Source organism: Eptatretus burgeri, chromosome 3, assembly GCF_056783735.1.
Source record: "Eptatretus burgeri isolate ZD-2024b chromosome 3, Ebu_testis_v1, whole genome shotgun sequence".
NCBI lineage: Eukaryota > Metazoa > Chordata > Myxini > Myxiniformes > Myxinidae > Eptatretus > Eptatretus burgeri.
The window spans coordinates 28,350,942-28,372,606 of NC_140963.1; the positions used below are offsets into that span (position 1 = coordinate 28,350,942).

A 21,665-nucleotide genomic window follows, 5' to 3' on the forward strand; every position below is an offset into this window, starting at 1 on the left:
ATTTTGGACTAAGTCCAAAATCTAATGGCATGATCCTTGGACCATACCTAATCCCCCCACCAAGTTTCGTCGAAATCCGTTGTGGAGTTTTTCCGTAATACTGTTCACAAACAAACAAACAAACAAACAAACAGAAAGGGGTGAAAACAGTAACCTCCGATCTTCGATGGCGGAGGTTAACAAGTCTTAAAACAATTTAATGACATCGATAAGCCTGGTGTTGGTTTAGTGGTTAATGTGGCTGGCTTTGGACCTGAGGATCCTGAGTGTGAGCCCCTGTCAACTTTTGAATTAACTGTGAATTAACTGACAAAAGCATCACTTGTCACAAGTAAGGGAACTTTATTTTATACTTTATAAGATTTTGAAATGTTTAACAAGGGAATACCAGGAAACACAAGGAAATCCAACACAGGTGGACACCATTCAGCCCATCATGCCAGCATGACATCAACACCGCACCAATTTATCAACACAAGATCCAAAGAAGAAAATGCAAAATTTATTATTATTTTTATCACGTTTTTGTGGTGTGTATATATATATATATATATATATATATATATATATATATATATATATATATATATATATATATATATATATATATATGTATATATATGTATATATATATATATATATATATATATATATATAATTTTTAGTTTTTATGTTTTTATTTTCTTTCTTATTTTTTCTTCTCAGGGGAGAGGGCATGACAAAACAAAACACAGCATCAACTACACAACACCCCTTGACGAGACCCCAACCAACAGCACTCCATACACATGCACACAATGACCCATCAATGCTCAAGCGACCTGAAAGTCTTATCAACATCCTGACACCCCACTATCTCCATAACTTCCAGGTACCTTTCTAATTTTAACTTGTATACTTTTTCTGCTGTCACTACCTTTCCAGGGAGACCATTCCATGTATTAACTCCTCTCTGAGTAAAAGTCCTTTTCCTTCCTACCGTCTTCACCCTCCTCTTCTTTGGTCCAATGGCCCCTGGTCCAATCACTGTCCACTCTGTTAAATAAATCCTTTGCACTTATATTATCTATACCTTTCATTTTCGAAAACATACCTGTCATATCTCCACGTAACTGCCTCCTTTCTAGTGTTTAAAGCCCTGTCTCCTTCAGCTGCTCATCATCGGTGAGTCGAGGCCCGGAATCAATCTCGTCACCCTGTGCTGAACCCTCTCTATGGCATCATTGTCCTTCATGAGTTATGCTGACCAAAAGTGCACACAATATTCTAGATGTGGCCCTCACTAAATCCCTGTACAACGTTAACACCACCTCTTTTGATTTATAAATGATCCCTCTCCGAATACAACCTAAAACCCCATTTGCTTTACCTATAGCTGCCTGGCATTGTGCTGCCTGCTTACCTCAGATATCTGTTTCCATCCCCAGATCCTTCTCCTCTGTGACATGCTCAAAAATTCCCCTTGCATCCTGAAATCTCTATTTTCATTGTTCTTTCCCATCTCCAACACCTTACACTTGCTCAGGTTAAATTGCATCTGCCAATGTTTTGCCAAAACAAAACTTCTGATCACCACTGCCTCTGCTATCCACCTTACCTTCAAGCTTTGTGTCATCTGCAAATTTGTAAAGCCTTCTCTTCACCCCACTATCCAAATCATTGATGTAAATAATGAATAGTAATGGTCCAAATGGTGGAGGAGCTCCTTGTGAGCCAACGGCCATCCATATCTCTCACACAACACTGTCTGCGGATGGCCTCCCTGCAGTTGGGTTGCCTTTATATGAGTAGGTTGGTGGCAGAATTTGCACTCCAGCCACGGAAAACCCATCATTCCACAAAACATACGAAAAGCAAAAATAAATCTGAAAACCCACTTGGAGTACCTCCTGTGCAGCTGCCCTCTGCAGGGCAGTGAACCAGATGACTGGATTGGGGCAAAGCCTTCGAGACCCCCACGCTTTGATGATATGAGGAAAACCACGGGGTAACCTTCCTTGGTCAGATTGAGGTCGTGTGTGTCAGGGTGGTGCTGAGGCGGCATCCACCAAACGGTGGTCTCATTGGGTTAATCTGAAGAGGTCCCTTCATGTGGGTGCCTGGAATGTTCTATCGCTAAGAGAGGATGATCACCTCTCTGTTATCATCTGAGCTCAACCATTTGTACATCGGTACTGCAGCACTCTCAGAGGTTCAGAGACCGGATTGTGGCGAGATCATGGCGGGTGGTTATACCTACTATTGGTCTGGTCGCTCTGATGGTTACCATGCCCAAGGAGTTGCTGTTAAGCTGACCTGCTTACAATGTTAACTGAAGTAACACCGGTCAACGAGCGTATTATGAGACTAAGGATTTGTCACTCCTTGGGTGTCATTTCCCTGGTCTCTGTGTATGCTCCAACTGAGGCAAGTGATTTCACGGTGAAGGATGCATTCTATGCCACACTCGAGTCTGTGGTTGATCCGTGCCCCAGGCAAGATACTCTTCTAATCCTGGGGGATTTTAATGCATCGATTGGAGCTGAGAGGAATGGTTATGAGACTTGCATTGGTCCCCATGGGTCTGGAAGTGTGAACCAGAATAGCTCTAATTTCCTTGACTTTGCAAGAAGTTGTGGACTTAGGGTGGCTGGTTCATGGTTTCAGCACCCACAGGCTCATCAGTGGACTTGGTATTCGAACACTGGTGGTATGGTAAAGGAGATTGACCATGTGCTCCTTGATGGTCACTGGAGGATGATCCAGAAATGCAGGACCTACCGGAGTGCTCAGTTCATCAATACCGACCGAAGGCTTGTTGCAGCAACTCTGAAGTTGCAGCTTAAATCCGGGAGAATGATACCATCCCAGCCGAGGCTGGATGTTGGCAAGCTCAAGAATGAGAGGTAGTTGAGTTTGTGAACAGGCTGAGTGGGGATTTGGGGGTGGGGGGGGGGAAGGGTCTGGGTGCTTTGGGAGATCCTCAAGAGTTTTGACAGGAGTGCCTTCAAAACTACCATCCTTGGTGTTGCTGGTGGATGTCTTGGAACTTAGCGTCGGGCAAAGAAGAATATTGTCTCTCAAGGGACACTGGATACCAATGTCCAGAGTATCAGGGCCAGGCTGAATGGCAGAGCTGAGCTGTTCAGGGAGCTGAGGCACAAAACTGGATGCACATAAAGGGTGGACAAGGAGGCCTATGTACGAAGAATCTTTGGGGGGTCGAGCATCACCTGTGATCAAGTGATTCTCACCCTGCTCACAGGGGAATTCACACATTGCATTCCTCCAAGCCCATCCTTCGGTGGACTGCAGTTAGAGCGGAGGGTGGTGGGCTCTTGACAGAGGAGTCCGAAGTGAAGGCCCACTGGGCCAGTTACTTTGACCGGCTGTACCAGGCTGATCCACCTGCCTTTGAGTTGGATGTGAGGGGTGTTGCTGTCCCTATTGCTGACCCTCCAATCAGCTGTGGTCCACCTTTGTTTGTGGTAACACAGGCTGCAGTGAACCGGTTGAAATGGGGTGAAGCTCCAGGGATCTGTGGCATCCATGCTGAACTTCTCAAGGCTGGTGGAATTGCTGTACTTGTGTCGATGCATGCAGTTCTGTGCTCTGCCTGGAAAAGAGGCATCATCCCAACTGACTGAAAGAGGGGCCTTGTTGTCCCTCTCTGGAAAGGGAAGGGTGATTGCCAGGACTGCAACAACTACCGAGGGGTGATGCTGCTCTCAGTGCCATGCAAGGTATTTGCTCGGATAATTATAATTATCTCGGATAATTAATTATTGATGGGGTTCACCACCATCTGCTTGAGCACCAGCGTCCAACAGGCAGGTTCCAAAACTATGTTCCTTACAGACAGTTTTGGACTCTGCCTGCGAGGAACATAGTTTTGGACCCTGTCTGCGAGGAACATAGTTTTGGACCCTGTCTGCGAGGAACAGAGTTTTGGACCCTGTCTGCGAGGAACAGAGTTTTGGACCCTGTCTGCGAGGAACACAGTTTTGGACCCTGTCTGCGAGGAACACAGTTTTGGACCCTGTCTGCGAGGAACACAGTTTTGGACCCTGTCTGCGAGGAACACAGTTTTGGACCCTGTCTGCGAGGAACACAGTTTTGGACCCTGTCTGCGAGGAACAGAGTTTTGGACCCTGTCTGCGAGGAACACAGTTTTGGACCCTGTCTGCGAGGAACAGAGTTTTGGACCCTGTCTGCGAGGAACACGGTTTTGGACCCTGTCTGCGAGGAACACGGTTTTGGACCCTGTCTGCGAGGAACACGGTTTTGGACCCTGCCTGCGAGGAACACGGTTTTGGACCCTGCCTGCGAGGAACACGGTTTTGGACCCTGCCTGCGAGGAACACGGTTTTGGACCCTGTCTGCGAGGAACACGGTTTTGGACCCTGTCTGCGAGGAACACGGTTTTGGACCCTGTCTGCGAGGAACACGGTTTTGGACCCTGTCTGCGAGGAACACGGTTTTGGACCCTGTCTGCGAGGAACACGGTTTTGGACCCTGTCTGCGAGGAACACGGTTTTGGACCCTGCCTGCGAGGAACACGGTTTTGGACCCTGCCTGCGAGGAACACGGTTTTGGACCCTGCCTGCGAGGAACACGGTTTTGGACCCTGCCTGCGAGGAACACGGTTTTGGACCCTGCCTGCGAGGAACACGGTTTTGGACCCTGCCTGCGAGGAACACGGTTTTGGACCCTGCCTGCGAGGAACACGGTTTTGGACCCTGCCTGCGAGGAACACGGTTTTGGACCCTGTCTGCGAGGAACACGGTTTTGGACCCTGTCTGCGAGGAACACGGTTTTGGACCCTGTCTGCGAGGAACACGGTTTTGGACCCTGTCTGCGAGGAACACGGTTTTGGACCCTGTCTGCGAGGAACACGGTTTTGGACCCTGTCTGCGAGGAACACGGTTTTGGACCCTGTCTGCGAGGAACACGGTTTTGGACCCTGTCTGCGAGGAACACGGTTTTGGACCCTGCCTGCGAGGAACACGGTTTTGGACCCTGTCTGCGAGGAACACGGTTTTGGACCCTGTCTGCGAGGAACACGGTTTTGGACCCTGTCTGCGAGGAACACGGTTTTGGACCCTGTCTGCGAGGAACACGGTTTTGGACCCTGTCTGCGAGGAACACGGTTTTGGACCCTGTCTGCGAGGAACACGGTTTTGGACCCTGTCTGCGAGGAACACGGTTTTGGACCCTGTCTGCGAGGAACACGGTTTTGGACCCTGTCTGCGAGGAACACGGTTTTGGACCCTGTCTGCGAGGAACACGGTTTTGGACCCTGTCTGCGAGGAACACGGTTTTGGACCCTGTCTGCGAGGAACACGGTTTTGGACCCTGTCTGCGAGGAACACGGTTTTGGACCCTGTCTGCGAGGAACACGGTTTTGGACCCTGTCTGCGAGGAACACGGTTTTGGACCCTGTCTGCGAGGAACACATTTTGGACCCTGTCTGCGAGGAACACAGTTTTGGACCCTGTCTGCGAGGAACACAGTTTTGGACCCTGTCTGCGAGGAACACAGTTTTGGACCCTGTCTGCGAGGAACACAGTTTTGGACCCTGTCTGCGAGGAACACAGTTTTGGACCCTGTCTGCGAGGAACACAGTTTTGGACCCTGTCTGCGAGGAACACAGTTTTGGACCCTGTCTGCGAGGAACACAGTTTTGGACCCTGTCTGCGAGGAACACAGTTTTGGACCCTGTCTGCGAAGAACACAGTTTTGGACCCTGTCTGCGAAGAACACAGTTTTGGACCCTGTCTGCGAGGAACACAGTTTTGGACCCTGTCTGCGAGGAACACAGTTTTGGACCCTGTCTGCGAGGAACACAGTTTTGGACCCTGTCTGCGAGGAACACAGTTTTGGACCCTGTCTGCGAGGAACACAGTTTTGGACCCTGTCTGCGAGGAACACAGTTTTGGACCCTGTCTGCGAGGAACACAGTTTTGGACCCTGTCTGCGAAGAACACAGTTTTGGACCCTGTCTGCGAGGAACACAGTTTTGGACCCTGTCTGCGAGGAACACAGTTTTGGACCCTGTCTGCGAGGAACACAGTTTTGGACCCTGTCTGCGAGGAACACAGTTTTGGACCCTGTCTGCGAGGAACACAGTTTTGGACCCTGTCTGCGAGGAACACAGTTTTGGACCCTGTCTGCGAGGAACACAGTTTTGGACCCTGTCTGCGAGGAACACAGTTTTGGACCCTGTCTGCGAGGAACACAGTTTTGGACCCTGTCTGCGAGGAACACAGTTTTGGACCCTGTCTGCGAGGAACACAGTTTTGGACCCTGTCTGCGAGGAACACAGTTTTGGACCCTGTCTGCGAGGAACACAGTTTTGGACCCTGTCTGCGAGGAACACAGTTTTGGACCCTGTCTGCGAGGAACACAGTTTTGGACCCTGTCTGCGAGGAACACAGTTTTGGACCCTGTCTGCGAGGAACACAGTTTTGTACCCTGTCTGCGAGGAACACAGTTTTGGACCCTGTCTGCGAGGAACACAGTTTTGTACCCTGTCTGCGAGGAACATAGTTTTGGACCGTGTCTGCGAGGAACATAGTTTTGGACCCTGTCTGCGAGGAACATAGTTTTGGACCCTGTCTGCGAGGAACATAGTTTTGGACCCTGTCTGCGAGGAACATAGTTTTGGACCCTGTCTGCGAGGAACATAGTTTTGGACCCTGTCTGCGAGGAACATAGTTTTGGACCCTGTCTGCGAGGAACATAGTTTTGGACCCTGTCTGCGAGGAACATAGTTTTGGACCCTGTCTGCGAGGAACATAGTTTTGGACCCTGTCTGCGAGGAACATAGTTTTGGACCCTGTCTGCGAGGAACATAGTTTTGGACCCTGTCTGCGAGGAACATAGTTTTGGACCCTGTCTGCGAGGAACATAGTTTTGGACCCTGTCTGCGAGGAACATAGTTTTGGACCCTGTCTGCGAGGAACATAGTTTTGGACCCTGTCTGCGAGGAACATAGTTTTGGACCCTGTCTGCGAGGAACATAGTTTTGGACCCTGTCTGCGAGGAACATAGTTTTGGACCCTGTCTGCGAGGAACATAGTTTTGGACCCTGTCTGCGAGGAACATAGTTTTGGACCCTGTCTGCGAGGAACATAGTTTTGGACCCTGTCTGCGAGGAACATAGTTTTGGACCCTGTCTGCGAGGAACATAGTTTTGGACCCTGTCTGCGAGGAACATAGTTTTGGACCCTGTCTGCGAGGAACATAGTTTTGGACTCTGTCTGCGAGGAACATAGTTTTGGACTCTGTCTGCGAGGAACATAGTTTTGGACTCTGTCTGCGAGGAACATAGTTTTGGACTCTGTCTGCGAGGAACATAGTTTTGGACTCTGTCTGCGAGGAACATAGTTTTGGACTCTGTCTGCGAGGAACATAGTTTTGGACTCTGTCTGCGAGGAACATAGTTTTGGACTCTGTCTGCGAGGAACATAGTTTTGGACTCTATCTGCGAGGAACATATTGTTGTGGACTCTGTCTGTGAGGAACATATTGTTGTGAACTCTGTCTGTGAGGAACATATTGTTATGGGCTTTGTCTGTAAGAACATAGTTTTGGACTCTGTCTGTGAGGAACATATTGTTGTGGACTCTGTCTGTGAGGAACATATTGTTATGGGCTTTGTCTGTAAGAACATAGTTTTGGACTCTGTCTGCAAGGAACATATTGTTGTGGACTTTGTCTGTGAGGAACATATTGTTATGGACTCTGTCTGTAAGGAACATATTGTTGTGGACTTTGTCTGTAAGGAACATATTGTTATGGACTCTGTCTGTAAAGAACATTGTTATTTAACAACCCCCTCCCATCCATTCCCCAACTCCCCCCCCCCCATTTCAATTCCATTCCATTGAGGATCTGAACTTAAATTATTCTTGCACTGAAACCAACTCAACTTGACACTTCTGACTTACTAAAATCAGACTCCATTTTGTCATTCACCTTCGTTGCTCTATTACAAGACTCCGATGGAAAACAAGCAAAAGTGGAAACGTGGAAACAAATGTGAATCAATCTGTCAATGGATCCCGATAAACTCCATTGCTTATCACACTCAGTGATGCCTGTACCTCTCGCGCTGTAGCGAGGGAAAAGGTTTGTATTCCAACATGGCGGCTGCTTGGCCCCAGAAGAGCGTGCTGCAGGTTTGCTCCAGTTATACAGTGTCTGTAGAAAGTGTACACCCCCTTTCAATTCTTTTTTTTTTAAACTTTTTATTGCCTTATAGCCTGCAATTAAATTGCATTAAATCAGACTTTTTCCACCTTTATTTACACATTGCAACACACAACTTCCAAATGAAAAACCAATTCTCCAAATTTCAGAAAATTAATCAAAAAAACAAAACTAAAACATCTTGGTTGGATAAGTGTCTCCCTCCCCTAATAATAGCAATTGTAAATTACCGTAGCTCAGCTGTAACCAATCACCTTCAAAATCACACACCAAGGTGATTGGCCTTCACCTGTGTTAAATTGTAGTGATTCTGACAATTACTGAATAAAATCAGCTGCTCCTGCAGGTTACCTCTGCTGGGTAGTGAATTCCACAGCAAAGACTCAACCATGAAACCTAAGGAGCTTTCAAAAGACCTCCAGGATAAAGTTGTGGAAAGGCACAGATCAGGGGATGGGTATGAAAATATTTCAAAGGCCTTGAATATTTCTTGGAGCATAGTCAAGACAATCATTAAGAAGTGGAAGGTGTATGGTATCACCAAGACCCTGCCTAGATCAGGCAGTCCCTCAAAACTGGATGACTCAGCAAGGAGGATACTGATCAGAGAGGTCACCAAGAGGCCAATTGCAACTTTGAAGGAGCTGCATGCACTTATGACAAAGAATTGATCATTGTGTGGATGTGCCAACAATATCCCAAGCACTCCACAAGTCTGGCCTGTATGGAAGGATGGCAAGAAGGAAGCCATTACTTAAAAAGCCCACCTTGAGTCCCATTTGAGGTATGCAAAAAATCACTCCGGAGATTCTGAAGCCATGTGGAAAAAGGTTTTGTGGTCTGATGAAACCAAGATGGAACTTTTTGACCTAAATGCATGATGTTATTTTTGGTGCAAACCCAACACAGTACATCACCCAAAGAACACCATCCCTACTGTGAAGCATGGTGGTGGCAGCATCATGTTATGGGCATGTTTCTCATCAACAGGGACTGGGGCACTTGTCAGGATAGAAGGGAAAATGGATGGAGCAAAATACAGAAAAATCCTAGAGGAAATCCTGCTGCCCTCTTCAAGAAAGCTGAAATTGGGACGGAAGTTCACCTTTCAGCATGAAAACAACCCGAAGCACACAGTCAAAGCTACACTGGAGTGTCTGAGGACCAAAAAGATAAATGTCCTTGAGTGGCCCAGTCAGAGCCCCGACCTAAATCCAATGGAAAATCTGTGGCATGACTTGAAGATTGCTGCCCATCAACGCTCCCCATGCAACTTGACTGAGCTTGAACAGTTTTATACAGAAGAATGGGCAAATATTGCCCAATCAAGGTGTGGAAGGTTGGTGGAGACCAATCCCAACAGTCACCGCTGTAATTACTGTCAAAGGTGCTTCCACCAAGTATAAACTCAGGGGCTGGACACTTATCCAACATAGATATCCTAGTTTTGTATTATTATACAAAAAAGTATATATATTTTTTCTTTTGGTATTTTATAGAAATTTGTGCAATTTGTTTTTCATTTGGAACTTGTGGGTTACGATATGTCGATAAAGGTGGAAAACGTCTGATTTTATGCAATTTAATTCCAGGCTATAAGGCAGCGAAAGGTAAAAAAAATTTTGAAAGGGGGTGTGGACTTTCTGTAAGCACTGTAACTTCAACTCAGTGGGTGATACACACTGATGTCTGCATTTTTTCTCATTGATCTGTATACTTGTGTTTTGATTGTTTATAAACTCCTTCAATTCATATATTCCCCCTAAAAAAAAACAACAGAAACTAGTAAAATTCTACTAAAGAAACCTACTAAAAACCACAGAAACTATAAAACAAAAGACCCAACAGAAACTAGAAACTCATGATATTGTGGCATCATAATGTGGTTTGGGTGTATTTTTGAGATTTCTTCCCTCCATGTTTTTCCATGTTTTTTTTTTCTCGAATATCAATAACTTTGGCTTGAGATTGGGCAAAATCCAAACACAAATTATTGCTGATTCCCAATCGGTGATTGCTGAAACTCCTCAATGATATTCTTCACGACTAGAAAATCACATTATTCCATTAGATCTGAATGCTTCTGCATCCATTCCATAAAGCTTCACATATTTCAAAGATATTTAAGCTTCATCCCCTCCCATATATTTATTCACATTCTCAATTTTTCCCTTTACTCAACTGAGATCTCGCAATGTCACAATCCTTATTTTATTTTTGTTATTAACCCAATTTCCTTCCTGCACGGGATATCTCAATTGCAGGTTGGGTTGACCAGTAGTGCAAGAAACTCCCGACTGGGTATTTTTATTTAATGTTCCTTATTTAATTATTTGTTGATTCTTGATACATGAAACATCCTGCAACCCATGCCTACAGAAAACAGACTTCTTGGAATACCGGCCACATTTTCCATCCAATCATCATGTAACTCTGTTAAAAAAAATAATCTCCATGGCTCGGTGCTCCGATGTTGAAAGTTTTGTGTCAGTCACTCAAGCGGTTGCAGAGAAAACGAATTTAAAAACGAATAAAGGTGAAAAAGTGAGGGCGGAAAAAAGTGAGGGCCTCGGCAGATGTTCCACAACATGGTCAAGGATAGTTGTGGATGCCTATTTCTAGTATAATTTATATTACAGGGAATTAAAGTTGTACAAGTTCATGATATAAATTAATGCATTCATATGTAGCAATTGGGAGTGTAGCTGTGCCACTGATGCAGTGCCCCAGGTTTAGGGCAGGAATTTGGAATTTGGCCATGGTGCCAGCAACAATCAAAAACCCTCTGTGAAAGACACCGTGGAATCTTTAACATGCACGAGCTTATGCTTGCAAATGAGTCCCCAGGTTAGCATCCACCCGAGGGATGGTGCACAACATTGATGCTGAAAAGTGCACAACAACAAAACATTGAAAAGTGAAAAGTGAAAAGTGATGGTGCACAACAACACAACATTGATGCTAAAAAGAACGTTGAGACCTGGGTAGATGAGCGGGAGGGGGATGAAAGAAAGAGATCGAGAGTGTCGAAGGAAAGATATAAGTGAGGAAATAGAAAACTGAGTCCATCAAGCTGCCTGCAATGGGCAAATCCTGAAACTCAGCATCCCTTCAGGGGATTATAATGCTGTAATACAAAAAATCTTGGACTCAATTACCTCCAGTAGAGCAAGATGGGGCGCAGTGGCATTGGCAGCTGCACAGCAGCTGCATTACGGTACTTTGGATGAACATCCTGAACACTGTGATACGCTCTGCCTGGTTCCGAATTGACTTGGCTCCACAAAGCATACTAAGGCATCGGCCAGTCTAAGAGGCAAGTTTGGAGACATGGTTCGGCCACTCAAGACCGTTTATGACAGACAATGAGGCCTACAAGCTTTCGTGATTGTACCTCTTCCATCGGTTGGCCAGAACAGTTAACTGTTGGATTAGACAGCCAATCCTTTTGGAGGAACAAAATTAGAGCTTGGGACTTTCCTGTCGTGAATAACAAGTTCGAAGTAGCTCACCAACAACATGTTTTCTTTGCAGATCTGCAGAGAGGGATGCTGTAGAAACCTGACTCTCCGGAGTATGGCATACTGTTTTTTTGGCACACTGTGACGTCATCAGCAAAATATCACTGAGGATTTCGAGTGAGAGCAGAGAGATCATAGAGGTCGACCAAGAATAAGGTTGGTCCTAAAACGCTGCCTTGTAACACCAGCCGAGACATGACAACCACTGGATTATACAATGTTCAAGATGGAATGTGGTCATGGTAATCAGAAGTTTAAAAAAATCCTCTGGTTGTGCACACCCAGGCAAAATAACGTTCCTTTCCTGTCGCATTTCTCTGCAGACTACTGTAATAGGACCTGTTACCAACTGTAGTATATGAGAGGAGAACTCTGATATACTATAGTACCAACTGCAGCATTTTTCCCTCGGCAGGAGAATTTCCCACAGCTGTCGTCAGTGTGGTTTCAAGGTTGCCTGTCCTGGAACACTACAGTACATTTATACATTTATGATTATTCCACTTGATTGGGAGATATATTTCACATTGACCCGTGATCATTGGATAAAGGTTAAACAACAGAGCAGCAGTAGCTTGAGTTCACCTTTCCTACCCGTTATAGGACAGCCATACACATGAGAGAGCATGTTCCTCACAAAAAAAGATGAGGTTTATCATTAGCTCTGAAATTAAACAGGCAAATACAACAAATGAATGCAAATAAAAAGATCGAAATATCAATGATGTTGTACGTACGTAAATACCTCTCCCACCGCATTCAATACTCAAGAGGTTCAAAACAAACGTTTGAAAACTCACAGGCAGTCTGTCTCACTCACTCCAGCGAGAGTTCTCGTTGGTATGTTCACCGAACATCCAGCAATGCCACGAACTCCAGCGTCCCCTGGTGTGTTCTTGTCACGTGCGGAATGGAACTTGATCCGTGAAAGAGACACCTTTATACCTCCATGGTTGTACAGTCTCAACAAGCAGTCGGATATCTGGGGAAAAAAGAGGATAATATTACAAAAAGCATGTTTGCTCCTTAAAGAAGATCATTTTACAATGTCGCCATGGACCATGAGCATAAGGTACAATTTATTATTTAACGAGTAATACATATATATTTATATTATATATTCATATCATTGTGTTGTTTCATCATATTTTAAAGCATTGTTTCGGAAGCAGTTACACAACATTATTTCATCAATCCGGTAATGAAGAAGGGTGTGAGTAAACTGATCAACTTGTTTTATAATGGGTACTTCCATGGTGTTTGCCACAAGCTTGATCTCAGATGTAGGGTGTCGTGCGACGCGCTACATGTGATTGCAATGGATGGTCATGGTTCGCTATTTTTCGGAGGGGCGGCTCTCAGCTGGTTGGTGCATCAACGGCCGGGATGGCGTGGGATGGCACAGTCTCGATCCCCTCCTCTCAAAAAAGGGCACCCAACCGGGCAATGTGGCCGAGCACCACGGAATGATAGAAACGCATTCAGGAGGGCACACAACCCCCTGGAGGACGAAACGGTCTGATTTACTCGGCTCAGGTACCTGCGCAGCCCCTGCACCACGACGTGCGCGGAGGGTTTTGAGTTGGCGCCACGGAGACATTTGCAGCACCTTTGAGAGTCGCCGCTGGTGCGCATGAACGTGTACTGAAGCGGGACGTTTGAACGACTCCATTTGGACCACGGTACATCGCACGGACCAAGTGAGAGGTAGAGATGCCAAACTCACAATAAGTCGGATTGCTTCCCAAATTGGGGGGGGGGAGATGGGGAAGGGGGGTGTTCCGAATAGTGTCAAAAGCTCCCTCAATTACTTGTGCTCCCTACAACCCTTATATAATGGTGCAATCCCTGTGCATGTTGAGTGCGTTTTTGCTTTAACACTCTTACAGTTACATCTGATCGTATACGATGCAATTGTTGAGAAATTTTCAATAATGAAGTTATACGTGAACACGAGTTGGCAGTAAACGGGAGACGATGCGTGCACCCCGAAAATGGGATCTCGAGAACATCCTGAAGAATATGTAATTACAGTCCGCATGGCAAACAGCCGGGGATGAGGGAGGAGGAAAAAACCGAAGGTTGGAGGGAGTGCACGGCCGAGGGTATAGTCATGTAATTATGATGGGATACATGTATCGCAGGACAATTTGGCACGACAGGAAGAGGGTCCACTTTCCTTCATCTCAGTTAAGGATATATCTACAACCAAGACGAAGTGATTAGAACATTTTCACATTTTCATAAGAAGGAATGACCAGTTGTACTGAATATAAAGCCGGTTTACCTGTGAACAATCAGATCTTGCCATTGTGTGCAGACAACAAATGGGAGGGTAGCAGGGTGTGTGTGTGTGTGTGTGTGTGTGTGTGTGTGTGGGGGGGGGACAGGGCTGAGGATATAGTTGATGCAACCCAGCAACAGCACGTTACTTCTTTGATGTATGTGTTGTACATTATACCGGGGATGGCAGGGTGGCCTCAAAGTAGGCACACCCATCTGCAAACTGTCTAGCCTAAGTTGTAATCCCTATCCAACTATAAACTGTCACCCAGTCTTTCACAGGCTGGATGATTCATCAATGCGTGTGCTATTCCTCGATGGACATTAAACTGGGCATCCCGTCTGCCGGTATTAATTGGTGGATGTTGGAAGTCTTAAGGTGTCCTTCTTCGCCGACTCTTCGCGAATGGCTCAATTCCAAATTCTTGCCTTACCTACTGCTGGGAAAGCAATGGCAAACTACCCAGTATAACCCTTGCCAAGAAACTGCTTCGGCACCATCGACTCCCTGTCATAGAGTATGGTACATCAGAATTATCATAATCAGAATATAGGGTATTACACCTCCATGAGATGCATCATAATTGTCCCTCTCTTTGTCCTCCTCGAGCTGTGCAGTGCCCTTACAGAACACTTGTACTTTCAAGTAGGGCAAACTCTGAGTGCACTTTCCTTGACAGACTGCAGCTTGAGATAATAGTGGAAACAATCACGAAGTTGACAAGCTGTTGGTGTTTCGAAAACTCTTCCTCGTGGGATTGCTCTCACTAACAATTGCTATTGTGTTGGTGTTCAGTAACTGCTTCAGATATAGAACTCATTACTTGTCAATTAAACAAAATCCCAAACAAGTTCGAGTAATTGGAGGATTAATCTAGTATCTGTATCTGCATCAGTTTGTTGGAGTGTCTTTTTGCTTGTCTGCCTCTCGAGTCAAATTCGTCTTTAATTGCATTATGTTTTAGAAGATGTAAACGGTTTATAAAAAATTTTTTATCATCGATGTCGAGGCTCAGGGATGAGCTAATCAACACTGGGTGATGCAGCAAAAGACAAAGTGGAATGAATGGAGAAACTGATAGATAGAAAGCATGGGTACACCAAAAAACGAGGAGAGGAATTCTAGGTGAAAAGAGAACGGGGTCTCGGAGGGTGTCAGAAAGCTCAGAGGTAGAAATGGGTGACTGAGTACAGCTAGTCTGCATATGCTGACTCAACGGAGACGAGGCAAGATCAAAACAAGGAAGTGTTGTGGGGTTAGCACATTTGGAGTCCGGGAGGGAAGAGCACGAGACGACAGACACGGAGAGACAGATCCGCAAATTAGAGAAGTAGGGGGATCAATGTGAATGGCTTTTGAGCCTGTATTTGGGGAGTGAAACGAGGAAAGAGTTTCTTGGAGAACATGTGTTAACTGAGAAGAGGGGGTGGATTAGCTCGAGAGGCGACATGGTGGGAGGAGTAAGACAAGAAGAGAGATCGAAAAAAAGATTACAAGGCTACGCACCAAGCGGTCTGCTGTGAGCATCGATGACTGGTTGCTAATTCAACGATGTTATCAATCATCATTGTACTTGATGTATATCCGTGATATTTGTGAAAGAACGTCAATGTTTCGAACTGTCTGTCTGTCTTTTTCCATCTCTGCTTCTTTCCACGCCAGTCCACCTGACAAGCTGATCAGGGAGAGTTCTGTGTTGTTTTTGGGGAGGGGGGGGAATAGAGGGTTGAAAATTGCGACACAGTTACAACCACCACCACCACTCAAACCATGCACCCCTACTCCCCACCGAAACCAAAAAAAAAAAATCAAAAAAATCATCTGGGCACCCTTAATTAATGGTATTCAGATAACACCACAAGCAATGGAGTTTAGTGCTTGGAAAAGGTATGTCGAGATGATTAAACATTTCCATAAAATATTTTTCCAAAATAAAAGTCTCGTTGAGATGTCTTATTGTTTCATACGCATGAGCAGCCTGGTGTTGGCTTCATGGTTCGGGTAGCGGCTTGGGATCCTTGGGTCCTGAGTTCAAGCCCCGTTGGCCGCTGAATTAATACACCAGGGGGTTGACTCAGCCTGTCATCCTTCCGAGGTCAGCAAAATGAGTACCAGTGTACTGGTAAGGGGGGACACTGCATCAGCGGCATAGCCGCGTCCCAACCAATGATGCAACCAGCAGCCACATGCTGCACTCGATAGAGAGAGATACGCATGAGTAAATAAACTAGTGGTGAGATATCAATGATGTGCATACACCATACGTCGCTTAATCCCTCCCAAGATCATCTCTTCTCATTTTTAGCTCATCTGGAACCTAGTTCCGGGGGCTTATGGGATGGCGTGTCATCTGCCCGTCCGTCTGTCCTTGCATCCACAATTGCTTGCAACTTCTATACGTACCATTTCGATGAAACTTCACCGCAACATTCATCACCAGCATGTATGTATTAAAGTTTGTTCATGGCATTAAAAAAAACAATCGGGTCCTGAGGGTGTCTATGGGGGAGCCCCCCCCCCCCAAAATAGGTATTTACTTTCTTCTCAGAAACTACACGTGCAATTCTGATGAAACTTGACCACTACCTTCATCACCCGTGATGTAACAAAGATTGTTCATGGCATTAACAAAATCGTGGTCGAAGGGGTTCTCCAGGTGGGGTTTCCCCCAAAAGCAGTAATTGCTTTCTTAGAAACTACACACAATTTCGATGAAGCTTGACCACAACCTTTATCACCTGGAATAGACCAAAGTTTGTTCACGGCATTAAAAAAAAAAACTCCATCAGTATTTACTTTCTTCTCCATTCCATATTTTGTGGGTCATCCATGCCGACCAGTGGTTCCCTTGTTTTCTTATCCAGCCACTACCAGGTGAGCATTCAGGGGTATTGCACCTAAGTTTATTTAATTTCGTCAATTCAGTTTACAGGTTACATAAGGTTCTTTTCTAGTTGCTTCGAAGAAAACTGATCTCTTGAGCATCTGACTTTCATGTCCAGGTTTCTCGCTCTCTGAGATCCCATTATCCCCTGCTCTCCCCACCTCCGCTTTCACCTCAACAGTCCTGAAATGTTTTCCTGCGCCTGTGATGTGATAGGCACAGTCAATTTACTTCTGATCTTTCCAGTTTTTCTTATTCTCTCTATTGTTTGCTGTGTCTTTACTTGTATTCTGGTCTACTCTCATTCTTGGTGTTATCTCCTGTTCTGTTCATCCGTTCGGTGTTTTAAAGATACCATTATTTATTTAATTCCTGCCTTTATTTTGCTTTCTTCCTTATTTATGACTGCCTTGTTTCTTTTCTTTATCTTTCTGGGATAACAGAATCGCTCAGCAATGATATACTCGCCTTGCACTGCCTCAAATCTTAATCGTCTTTATTCACCGGAACATCCAATATATTCCATCATCGAACTCCACCCCAAACCCACCTCCTTCAAATTCCCTGCTTTCCTTCCTGAAAGTCCCTGTAGTGCCCATCTTGTTTACCCTGTGTACCCAGCCCGATCCCTCTCCCTTCCACAGATCTCCTCATGTCTCTGTTCCACACTGTTTTGTCCTTCCTTCTCCCGCCCCTCTTATCTCCTGCTCCCCTTGTTGTGCGTTCTGTGTGTTAGCTCTCATATGAGCCTCGACACAGCATACAAAAAAAACCCTCGCTTTTTATTCCCCAAATAAATGGATTTACATACACAAGGATGTAAAATCCAAATTTCTTCATTTTTTTATCTTTCTGGAGGTCACATACTTACTATAATACAACACAATACAATACAATGCCAAAGCAGTCTCTGGGCTGAGAATAGACTCAATGGTTTGCCATTGCCTTTCTTAGCGGTAACCAGAACAGGAATCTGAAAGATGGCTGATGTGCCAGCACACAATGGCTCACTCTTGGGAAAGACACCGTGGAATCTTTATCAGACGAGAAACACTCACTCCCTTCGGGAGCATTGCTCTGTCATCCCCCCGCCCAAACCCCTCAATCACAAGTGGGCACTACTAACACGAATGCAAAATTAGGTGGAGATCGGGTGAAATCGTAAGTCCCACCCACCCCCCCCACTCACAGGGAGGAGGGGGGGAGGGGGGTTGGCCATGACCTGACAGTGGGTACCACCAACAAGGTTGCAAAATTGGTGGTGATCGGGCCAGCCCTGGTTTTCTATGATTTTGAAGTGCACAGTAGCCTGCAAAAGTATTCACCCCCGACCAATAATGCCACATTTAGATAAATTACGAATTATGTCGAAACAATTTTTTCCAAATGTACTTTTTTATCAAAAAGAGATCAAGCTAAACACTGTTATAGTTGAAGAAGGTTACATGTCAGGAATACCTGTAAAAACATGTACAAATCAAAATTCACTGGTTGTGAAAGTATTCAGCCCCTTCGGTCAGAACTTGGTGGAAGCACTTTTTGCAGCAATGACTGCTATGAGTCTTTGTGGGTAGGTCTCTACCAGCTTTGCACAGTGAGATGCTGAAATCTTTGCCCATTCTTCATGTGAAAATTTCTCTAGTTCTGCCAAGTTTGATAGGGATCATCGATGGACTGGAATCATCAAGTCTCACCATAAATGTTCAATTGGGTTCAAGTCAGGACCTTGATTGGGCCACTCAAGAACAATTATTTTCTTCTTATTCAATCACTCCAGTGTGGCTTTAGATTTGTGCTTCGGATCATAATCCTGCTGAAATGTGAATCTCCGACCCAGTTTCAGATTCATGGCTGACTCGAGCAGGTTTTCATCAAGGATTCTCCTGTACTTTGGATCGTCCATTGTCCCTTCTATTGTGAAAAGCTTCCAGTCCCTGTTGATGAAAAAAGCCCCATAACATGATGCTGCTCCCATCATGCATGACAACAGGGGTTGTGTTGATTGGGCGATGTGCAGTGCCAGGCTTGCACCAGACGTAACACTTTTTTTTGTATACCTTGTCGAGGCTCTTATGAGAGCTAACACACAACGCACAGCAAGGGGGGCATGAGACAAGAGGGGTGGTAGTGGGAAGGACAAAACAGTGGGAACAGAGAAATGAGGAGATCTGTGGAAGGGAGAGGGATGGGGTGGGGAACATGGGGTATACAAGATGGACACCACAGGGACTTTCAGGAAGGAAAGCAGGGACTTTGAAAGAGGTGGATTTGGGGTGGATTAACAGGGGAAGAAAAGATTGAGGATTTGGATGCGGGATGATAAGAGGTGATGGTGAACAGCTGTTTTGAAGGCCTGGAGGGAAGAATGGGATTGCACAGAGTGTGGGAGTTTATTTCAAAGGAAGGAAAAAAGAGGAATGAAAGAGTGAAGGTGAGCAGTGATTCATGATTTTGGTAGTTTTACCAGAAGGGGGTTGTTGGCGGACCTTGAGCGCCCTGTGGAAATATGGTGGGGACAAATCGCAGACAGAGCGGGGGGAGGGGGGGGCGAGACTAGACAGGAGATGATGTAAGACAGAAAGACCACCGACCTGCCTGCGGTGAGAGAGTGAGAGGCTCAAAGACAGCCTCATCGCGGGAGATACCAATGATCCAAAATGCCTTGGTTTCCACAGCGTGAAGCCGAGAAAGGTGAGAAGGTAGGAGCACCAGCCCAGAGGGGGGAGCAGTACTCCATCAAGCTGTGGATAAAAGCTTTGTATGTAGTCAGGAGCTCAGATGGGCTGAGGAAGGACTTCACACGATGGATGATTCCCAGTCGGTGACTGGCTTTGGAGGCCAGGTTCGAAATGTGGCTTTCCCAGGAAAGATCATGGCAGATCGCAAGACCCACAAGCTTGAAAGAAAGGACTTCTTCCAGAGGATTGTTGAGAAAGTGGATGGGGGGGGGGTTCCAAATGGTCCTTTTGGAGAGAGAAAGTGAGAGTGTGAGATTTGTCAGGATTGAAAGACATGTTCCACGTGTTTGACCAGTTTGTGATTTTATCCAGATCTGCAGTGAGCAAAGAAGCTGCTGCTTGCTGGACTGGGGATGACAGATGGTTCGACAGAGGGTGGAGTCATCAACAAAGAGATAGAGAGGATTTTCCAGAGAGTCAAAGAGAGCATTGATGAAAACCAGAAAAAGAACAGGGCCCAGAACGCTACCTTGAGGAACTCCAGCCTGCACAGGAAGAGGGGATGAGAGAATTCCATTTATGGGCACACGTTGACTGCGACAGGAGAGGAAGTCTGTGAGCCATGAGTGGAGATGACCTTGGATACCATGAGAAGAGAGTTTGGTGAGCAGGGCAGGGTGCCAGACCGTGTCAAAAGCATGTGATATGCCTTGGAATACGGCTCTGATTTGACATCCGGCATTGAGGACCTCCATTCATTGTTAGAGAGCAGAAGCAGCATATCCAGGGTAGAGTGACCTGGTATGAAACCAAATTGATGATTGGAAATCAAGCCATTGGAGAAGAGGAAGGATTTAATGTCTGAAGCGATGATGGATTCCATAATCTTGCTGATGATAGAGAGAAGGATGATTGGTCTGTAGTTGCAGGGATCTGTTTTTGCACCTTTTTTATGCAGGGCAATATTGTTTGCTGATTTCCAAGCAGAGGGAGATGACCTTGAGCAAATGAGAGGGTGAATAGAACAGAGAGAGGTTGAGCAAGAGCAAAGGAGCAGATTTTTAGGACACATAGGCTGATGCCGTCTGGACCGGTTGTAGAATCTGAGTCGAGGTTTGACAGCAAGCTCTCCACCTTGTCAGGAGAAAAGGACACAGAGTCCAGGGACAGTTGGGTGTGACTGGGTAAGGTGGGTACAGAAAGCGGTGGGTTTCGGACATAAGATTTTGATTTAAACACTGAGTTTAGACATCCAGCCTTTGAAATTTACTTTGAAATTTTGTCCAAAAAGTTCAATGCTTGTCTCGTCTGAGCAGAAAACGTTTCTCCACATGCCTGTAGTTTCATTGAGATGATTTTTCACACACTTCATACAAGCTTTTACATGCGCCTTTTTCAGTTATGGTTTCTTTCTTGCCACCTGTCCATAGAGGTCAACTTTGTGAAGGGAATGGGATATTGTTAATTGATGAACACTGATCCCCATCTCAGAAACAGAGACTTGCAGATATTTCAAAGTCATTGTTGAATTTACAGTGACATCCCAAACTAGTTTCCTGCTTGCCAAGCTCCTGAGTTTGGATGGGCGACCTGATCCGGGTTGAGTCTGGGTGGTATTATACATCTTCCACTTCTTCATCATGGATTTCACCGTACTCAAAGGGATAATGAGTGATTTTGAAATCTCCTTTTCACCCTCTCCTGAATGGTGCTTCTCCACCACTTTGTCTGACTTCTTTGGAAAGCTCCTTGGTCTTCATGTTTATGCTTGGTGTTTGATTAATGATTAGAGTGGTGGGCTTGGGATCCTCAGGTCCTAAGTTCAAATCCCACTCAGCTGTTGAATTAATTCCAGGTGGGGTTAACTTGTCCTGTCATCATTCTGAGGTTGGCAAAATGAGTGCCAGCTTGCTGGTATCCTGTGTCAGAGTGGCAACCCATCCAGGATTGTGCCCAATAGCCAAGGAGACTGCTTAAGCAGCACCAACACTCTGCACAGAGTATGGTCCCATTCTCCTCCTCCTTCATGCTTGCCTTGTGGGTTAACCAAGTGAGTTACATCTTAAAACTCCTTTGATAAGTGGGCGAGTATAATTTTTAAGTTA

General features: G+C 45.6%; 2 protein-coding genes across 2 annotated transcripts in view; one reads left to right on the forward strand and one right to left on the reverse strand.

Annotated features, from left to right (window-relative positions):
- Positions 1-12,686, reverse strand: part of GULP1 (GULP PTB domain containing engulfment adaptor 1) — a 356,627-nt gene extending 343,941 nt beyond the window's left edge. The window contains exon 1 of the mRNA XM_085872774.1: positions 12,515-12,686. The gene's annotated coding sequence lies outside the window, so the exon portion shown is untranslated. The remainder of the gene's footprint in view (positions 1-12,514) is intronic.
- Positions 12,687-13,131: 445 nt separating this feature from the next.
- The window catches only part of LOC147029603 (calcitonin gene-related peptide type 1 receptor-like), a 378,533-nt gene continuing 369,999 nt past the window's right edge, over positions 13,132-21,665 (forward strand). Inside the window, exon 1 of the mRNA XM_085872782.1 lies at positions 13,132-13,421. The gene's annotated coding sequence lies outside the window, so the exon portion shown is untranslated. The remainder of the gene's footprint in view (positions 13,422-21,665) is intronic.